Here is an 8,168-nt window from a genome sequence, read left to right as displayed (position 1 = left end):
GTCCTGGCTGCTCCACTTCCCATCCGGCTTCCTGCTAATGCACCTGAGAAGGCAGCAGAAGGTGGCCCAAGTGCTTGGGCCTCTGCCACCCTTGTGAGAGAGCTGGATGGGGAGTTCCTGGCTCTTGGCTTTGGCCTGGCTCAGCCTTGGGAGTGAATCAGAGGGTGGAAGATCTCTCCCTGTCTCTTGTTCTCCCTTTCAAAGAAAGGAGGAAATCTTTAAACACCCCCCCACACACACACACACCATGAAAGCTCCTTACTTGTGCTCCCAGAGATGTGCCTGTGTGTGCGTGTGTGTGTGTGTGTGGCAGGTGCAGAGCATGCATACTGCAGGTCTTTGCCAGTGATTTTCAGATAGAAAAAACCATGTCCCCGGCCTCTCTCTCACCAGCAGGGCCATCCATGTCAAGCCTTGTTGTCAGGCCCCCAGCATCCTGCCTCCTAACCTGCCGCAGGCCCCTTTGGAAAAAGTCAAACTTCTCCCTTCCTCCTCCTCGGCCCACCTGGTTATTCAATCCAGAAGGGGAAGTGGCAGCTGGGGCCACAGCACTTGAACTTGGTCTACAGGTCTCCCTCCCACTCTGTCTGCCACCAGTTGTGGTCAGAACTGTCCCAGCGGCTTCCACTACTCCTGTCACAGTCATTGGAGACCTTCAGATGTGACATCATGGGGACACGTCACCATGCCCAGAGTCCCTGGAGCTCAGCTGGCGATTGGGCACACGCAAGCACCCAGGCTGTGGCCGACGACACAGCTGGCTTCTCAGCCATGCAGGCCAGAGCTGCCACACATGGACGCCAGACTCCACGGTCGGCCCCACGCTTCCGGAATCTCCAAGCATCTCCAGGGCCTGTGTTCAGCCACAGGGTGGGCGATGCTTATTGCTCAAGGAAGTGATGTATCTATACAAACTATAGTCTTTTCATTCAGAAGGGGTAGGCTTCATTGACTCTTAGGGGGACAGATGTCCTCTCAACTCAGAGTATGCTATTGACTAAAGAAAACCACTGGCAAATTGTCATGCCTTGCAGGAGAGTCACATGGTATAGACACAATCTCCTGATCCTTCATCCTGAATGGGACCGGGGCACCATGGGAAAGAAGGGCAGGTGTTCTCTCCCTGTGCACGGCCATCGCCGACCTGAGCCAGGGGAGGGAGCCCTGTCTAACAGGACAGGCTCTGGGACCTGCAGAGGCTGGGGCTGCCTTCTGTTCCTTCTCAGCAGTGAGCAGAAGCAGCACAGACAGGCGTTAGCAAGGAAAGCTTCTTCCCAGCTCTGCGGTGCTCCCAGACGGGGCCTTCTGTGCACAGGAGGGAGAAGCTGAGCGAGCTACGGAGATGAATGGGCACTCCAGAGTGAGCCGCCTGGAGGTTATCTCGCTTTGCCACTTACAATAATCCTGCAACTATCTTAATAAGTTTCCCAACATTTCAATTCATTCCATTTATCTCCTTCAGATAAAATGGGGGAAAGTTTTGAAAATGACCTTGGTGCCTTTGCATCCAGTAGATAAGTGGTCCAGTGTGCGAGAGGCTAAGACTTTGCAGCCCCATCATTCTCTGGCATCCCCTGGGGCAACTGGAATCTGTCTCCCATCAAGAGGAGGGCTGCAGCCTCCCGCAAGGAGTTGTCAACTCATTTCAGAACAGAGATAATAGCTGTGAGGTATGCACAGGCTCCTTCCTAATTAAACAACCCACTGAACAGACTGTGTTAGAATTTAGTTGCCCTATTTAGAGCATATGCTGTCTAACACGTGGGGGTGACAGGGGAGCGAATGTGATGGTCACGTGCTCCCAGATGGTGCATCAGCCACCTGCAGGGTCACTTACTGTGCCCCGGAGTCAGGCTTTGGTTGTGTTTTGGCCTTTTTCACATCCATTCCAGAAACCCTTTACAAAGAGTGGACTCCTGCCCGCATCTCTGTGGTCCAGGCTACCATCACCACTCTCTCTCGATTTCTGGAATTACCTTTTTTTAAAAAAAAAAAAAGATTTATTTATTTATTTGAAAGGTAGAGTTATAGAGAGGCAGAGGCAAAGAGAAAGAGAGAGGTCTTCCATCCTCTGGTTCACTCCCCTAATGGCCGCAATGGCCAGAACTGAGCCAATTAGAAGCCAGGAGCCAGGAGCTTCTTCCAGGTCTCCCACGTGGGTGCAGGGGCCCAAGGACTTGGACCATCTTCTGCTGCTTTCCCAGGCCATAGCAAAGAGCTGGATCAGAATTGGAGCAGCTGGGACTCGAACCGGCTCCCATATGGGATGCCGGGCCTGCAGGCGGCGGCTTTACCCGCTACGCCATAGCTCTGGCCCCTGGAATTGCCCTTTAAATGCCCTCTCTCTGCCCTTGTCTCCCAGGCTCTAACCACAAGACCGCAGCCAGCATGTCGTTCTTGCAGGTCGTCTCCTCAGCCAGACCGTCCCCCACTCCAGCTCCGTATCGCACCCATGTTCCCTGTCTATGTTCTCTGAAATGCTCTTACTCTTGTGACACACGCTGCAGTTCACATACCTGTGGTCTTCACTTTCTGTTTCCCCTCTGCCTCCAATGCTCCCCCGCAAGCCCCACATACTAGGACGAGAGCCCTGGAAACAGTCAGTTTTCTTCAGTGCTTCATCCACCCACAGGGGCTGCATCCACGGGGTTGGGGACCAGTTGTTGAATGATTGAATGACTTGAGGCATGAGTCAGCCATTTGGGGACCAGTGCAAGACAACTAAGCAGAGAAGAGAAGACACTGTGGAGGGAGGAGAGACTATGCAGCCCCCAAAAGATGCAAACGTAGGGGACGGCACTGTGGCGTAGTGGGTAAGGCCGCTGCCTGCAGCGCTGGTGTTCCTTATGGGTGCCAGTTTGAGTCCTGGCTGCTCCACTTCTGATCCAGCTCTCTGCTATGGCCTGGGAAAGCAGCAGAAGATGGCCCAAGTGCTTGGGTCCTTGCACCTGTGTGGGAGACCTGGAAGAAACTCCTGGCTCCTGGCCTCGGATTAGCTTAGCTCTGGCCACTGTGTCCAATTGGGGAGTGAACCAACAGATGGAAGACCTCTCTCTTTCACTCTCTCTGCCTCTCCTTCTCTCTCTCTGTGTAATTCTGACTTTCAAATAAATAAATCTTAAAAAAAAAAAAAAAGATGCAGGGGCCGACGCCGTGGCGCACTAGGTTAATCCTCCACCTGTGGCGCCAGCATCCCATATGGGCGCCGGATTCTAGTTCCGGTTGCTCCTCTTCCAGTCCAGCTCTCTGCTGTGGCCCAGGAAGGCAGTGGAGGATGGCCCAAGTGCTTGAGCCCCTGCACCTGCATGGGAGACCAGGAAGAAGCACCTGGCTCCTGGCTTCGGATCAGAGTAGCTCCGGCCATTGTGGCCATTTGGGGAGTGAACCAACAGAAGGAAGACCTCTCTCTCTGTCCCTCTCTCTCACTTCTGTAACTCTACCTGTCAAATAAATAAATAAAAAATCTTAAAAAAAAAAAAACATGCAAACATGAGCTTTGATCCTTAATGTTCTCATTGCAATTCTGGGTTCAGTTATGTTTCTGACATGCAGTCCATTTCCTGTCTTTCCATTGTCCATGCAAGTTGACATTATTACCCATTGTGTCCTTGCAACCATATTCTTTGACTTTAGCTGGCAGGAAAGGGAGAACAGGAGGAGAGCACATTAGAAAAGGAAGGGGCAGGCCAGCTCCCACAGGACATCGAAGGTCACGTGAGCGCCTCGGCTCTTGCTCCACGTGGAGTGAGAGGTCAGTGGGGCTGTTTTCATCAGAGGAGCTAGCTCATGCTTGACATTTGAAGGAGCTCCCTCTGACTGCTCTAGGTAGAGAAACATCCCAGGGAGGTGTAGCAGCCAGTGTTGTCCAGGGAAGCAGAACCGATAAGAGATCTGTAGATAAAACTATCTATCTCTCCATTTATGCATATAGATTACAAAGCACTTCAAAAAGTTTGTGCAAAGTGGAGGTAAAAGAGAAGTTTATTTTCATGTCCATACATAAGAAGGTTCTTCAAAAAGTTCATGAGAGCCACATTTTACAAAGGTATGCAGATTTTAAAATGTTTGCACCAAACTATATCTTTTAATTCCATTTTTCCATTAACTTTTTGAAGTCCCTTCATAAAGAGAGATTTATTTTAATAATTGTCCCATGGAATTGTTGGGGCTGGCAGGTCCAAAAGAGGCAGAGTGGGCTGCCAGGCTGGAGAGTTAGGTCAGAGTTGGTGCACAGTCCTGAGTCCCGGGGCTAGAACCCCAGGCATGATATTTCCATTTGTTGTCGTTGCGAATCAGAATTCCTTCTTCTTCAGGGAGCCACAGTCTTTGATCTTAAGACCTTCTACTAATTGGATGGTGTTGCATGATGGAGAACACTTGCTTTACTCAATGCCTACTGATTTCAATGCTAGTCACATCTTCAAAACTATCTTCACAGTGACATCCTGGCTGGAGTTTAACCAAAACCACTGCACACCACCACCCAGGCAAGTTGACATCACAGGAGGCTAGGGTGGAATCAGGGAGGACTAAGGGGACAAGAAGAGTAATAGAGACAGACAGTGATGGCAGCTTGGACCAGAAGGGTAGGCAGTGGAGGGAGCGAGAAGTGATCACCTCTTGGATATGTTTTGAAGTTGCAGCAGAGAGAATTTGCTAATCAATTAGGTGTGGCATGGAAGAGAGAGTGAAGAGCCCAAGATGACTCCAAAGCTCTTGGACGGAGCCACGAGAGGATTAGAGAGTTACCACCAACTGAAATAGGGGGTTCCAGGGGAGCAGGCTGTGGGAGGAAGGAGGAGAGCTCAGGGGCTCTGTTTTGGGGTCTGTGACATCGGCATGCTCAGTACATATTCAAGGGAGATGCTAAACAGGCAATTAGAGATATGAGCCTGTAGATGAGAGGTGAGGTCTACAAAAGACAGAAATCTAGGCTGCTGACATGCAGTTGTAGTATTAGGCCAAGAGACCATTGGCCACAACTATAGCCAGGATGACAGTAAATGAGCCAACAGCTTGACTGGAGGGCCTTCAAGAGAGAATGAGAGGACAGGGGTGGCAACGAGTCTACAGATCTGAAAGTGGGTTTGAAATATGTACATGTAAAGCGTTCGTAAAGATGAGGAAAGCAATAGAACTCATTAGGTAAGATTAAGCATCTTAAAGAAAAGAGCAGGTGTATTTGAAAGTTAACCAGGGGCTGGCATTGTGGCGTAGCAGGTCCTGTGACCCCGAGATCCCATATGTGCACCGATTCAAGTCCCAGCTGCTCCACTTCCAATCCAGCTCCCTGCTAATGGCCTGAGAAAAATAGCGGAAGATGGCTCAAGTCCTTGGGCCCCTGCACCCATGTGGGAGACTCAGAAGAAGCTCCTGGCTCCTGGCTTTGGTCTGGCCCAGCCTGGCTGTTGTGACCATGTGGGCAATGAATAGGTGGATGGAAGATCTCTATCTCTATCTCTCTCTGTTTCTCCCCCTCCCTCTCTCTTCTCTGTAACCTGCCTTTCAAATACATTAAAAAAAAAAAAGACAGGTACCCAAATAGAGAGTATAGTAATAAAAATCTATACCTTTAAATAAGAAGAGAATTCCTCAATGGTAGGAGAAGCAGCAGGTAGAAAGCACTGAAGAGCCACCAAAATAACAGACTGCTTATTATTGATATAGCAGGATTGTTACAGATTAGTCTCAGCTCACTGGGATTTGAATATTTTAAGTGCTTAATTTTCCTAATTACTGACTTCCAATAATTTTTAATGACACCCTTGTTTCCCAGTGGGTAGTAAGCCATAAATATCTCTTATGTAGCTCCTGGAACACTCCTACCCCACATGGTTATTGAAACCATCTCATTTTCTCTTTCTTTCTTTCTTTCTTTCTTTCTTTCTTTCTTTCTTTCTTTCTTTCTTTCTTTCTTTTTTTTTATTTGACAGGTAGTTATAGACAGTGAGGGAGAGAGAGGTCTTCCTTCTGTTGGTTCATCCCCCAAATGGCTGCTACGGCCAGTGCTGCGCCGATCCGAAGCCAGGAGCCAGGTGCTTCTTCCTGGTCTCCCATGCGGGTGCAGGGCCCGAGCACTTGGGCCATCCTCCACTGCCCTCCCAGGCCACAGCAGAGAGCTGGACTGGAAGAGGAGTAACCGGGACTAGAACCCGGCGCCCATATGGAATGCCGGCGCCGCAGGCGGAGGATTAATCTAGTGAGCCACGGCACCGGCCCCCCGTCTCGTTTTCTATTTAGGTTCAGTCTTCCTTCTTTCACGACTTTCTTCCAGCCTCGTCTCTGGTCCTCCCCTCGGCTCTGGGGTGAGAGTGGGTGGGGTCCAGTCTTCACACCGTCTTCCTCTTCATTCTGCCTGTGAACTCTCTCCTTCGTTATTCTCCAGACCCTGGAGCGAACACTTGCCTGCTTTGTGTGCCTCTGCTGCTGGGGACACAGAGGGTGTCCCCGGTGGTCCTGGACTGCAGCTCAGCTCCACTCCAGCCACCTCCATCTTGAACCTCTTGGATCCAAAAACAAATCTTTCTGACCCCAAAGCCAATATTTCCTGCCATGCTTTGCTACAAAAGAGGGTATTCTAAGTGTGGAGAAGACCTGGAGGGTATCTTTAGACAGCTCCCGACTTCGGAGGAATCAGCACAAAGCTACAGCAGAACAAAAGCACCAGTGGAAGGCAGAGGACTTGAAGCCTTGGTCCACTGTGCAGCCCCTGGGTTCCTCACCTGGGCGCCCTTCCCCTGGGGCATGAGATGCCTTTAGGGAGGCACTGGGACTCCTGGAGAGAAAAATAACAGGATGGGAGAGGAGAGGACTATCAGTCTAGGTCCCAGAACTGGAGAGCAGGGAGTCCCGGTCTCCAGGCTGTCCCAGACTTGGAAGAAGGAAATACAGTGTCCTCCTGACTTTCTTAAAGGCTGTCCAGATATCTCAGAACACAGGACTCTGGTGGGGAGGGAGCAGCCAGGACAGTGACTCTGCCTAGGAGTAAGTCCTAACCCTGGGGCGGGCTCTTCTCTTACACTCCCATCCGGGAGGCTGAGCACGGTGCACTGGTTACAGGAGGCTGAGAACCGGTCCTCTTCCTAATTGCCCAGTGGGCAGGGGTGGCATTCACGGCCACACTTTCCAGGTGAGGAAGATTAGGCTCATGGGAGAGCGCGACTTGCCAGGAGATACACAGCCGGTGAGAAGCAGGGTCAGCCACAGTCCGGGGTGCCAGGGTGCGTGTTTTGTCGGCTTCTCCAAGCCAGTTCTTCTCCCCGTGGGAAATGGGTGGGGAAGGAACGCCACAAGTGAGGTGCAAACATTCTGAAGAGCATTGAACAGATGCAAGAAAGTACTGCTGCTAAGGGTGGGCGTGGCTTCTAGCATCCTCCTTTCCCATAGGACTACTCTTTCATTTCCCGTCTTCCCTGAGAATTGAGCGTGAAGATGAGGCAAAGGGCCTGGGGCTAGAGAGGGACGCTCAGACAGGAAGACGATGGAGAAAGTGGGGAAGGAGCCGGCCCCACTAGCCGGCTTCTGAAAGCAGAATCAGCCGTGAAGCCAGCTGCGGGGGAGAGGTGGGCCATTCCGTGAGGAGCTGTCAAATGGCGCTCCTGCAAGGCAGCTCTGGGTTTGTCTGCTTTCTGTTTTTTCCCACCCAGCCACGAAGGCGTATTGGTGGATGGGAAATATGGAAGCTTCAGGAAGAGTTCCTGTGCCTCGCAAGTGAGAGACTGGCCTAAATCGGGGGGCCTGTGTGAAAAGAAGAAAATAGCACAAACCCAAAGGCGTAGCAGTGAGTCAGAGAAACCCGAGCTTCTCACTCCCCTGCCCCCCGAGTTCGCAGCCAGCCAGAAAGGGAGACAACACCATTCCACGTAAGCACGCCGAGGACCGTCTCAGAAGGAAGTGGGACGTGCTTAGCAGCTCCAACAGACGTGCCTGTGAGCGGCTATCTGAACGTGACCCCTAGTGTCCAACTTGTGTGGCGCTCACAGGGGAAGCTCTCCAGGGGTTGGAAGCTATGCAACTGTGGGAGAGGTGAGCCCTCCCAGTCATCACATTTCACAAACGAGTGATTCAGGCCCCAGAGTGAGAGTGCCTTGCCTAGGTCACACGGATGGTGGCAGCGCTGGACTGGAACCCAATTCTTTCAAGCCCCAGCCCTGTACTGTTTCCTATCT

The sequence above is a fragment of the Oryctolagus cuniculus genome, chromosome 14 (assembly GCF_964237555.1).
Source record: "Oryctolagus cuniculus chromosome 14, mOryCun1.1, whole genome shotgun sequence".
NCBI lineage: Eukaryota > Metazoa > Chordata > Mammalia > Lagomorpha > Leporidae > Oryctolagus > Oryctolagus cuniculus.
This window is presented reverse-complemented; position numbering follows the sequence as displayed.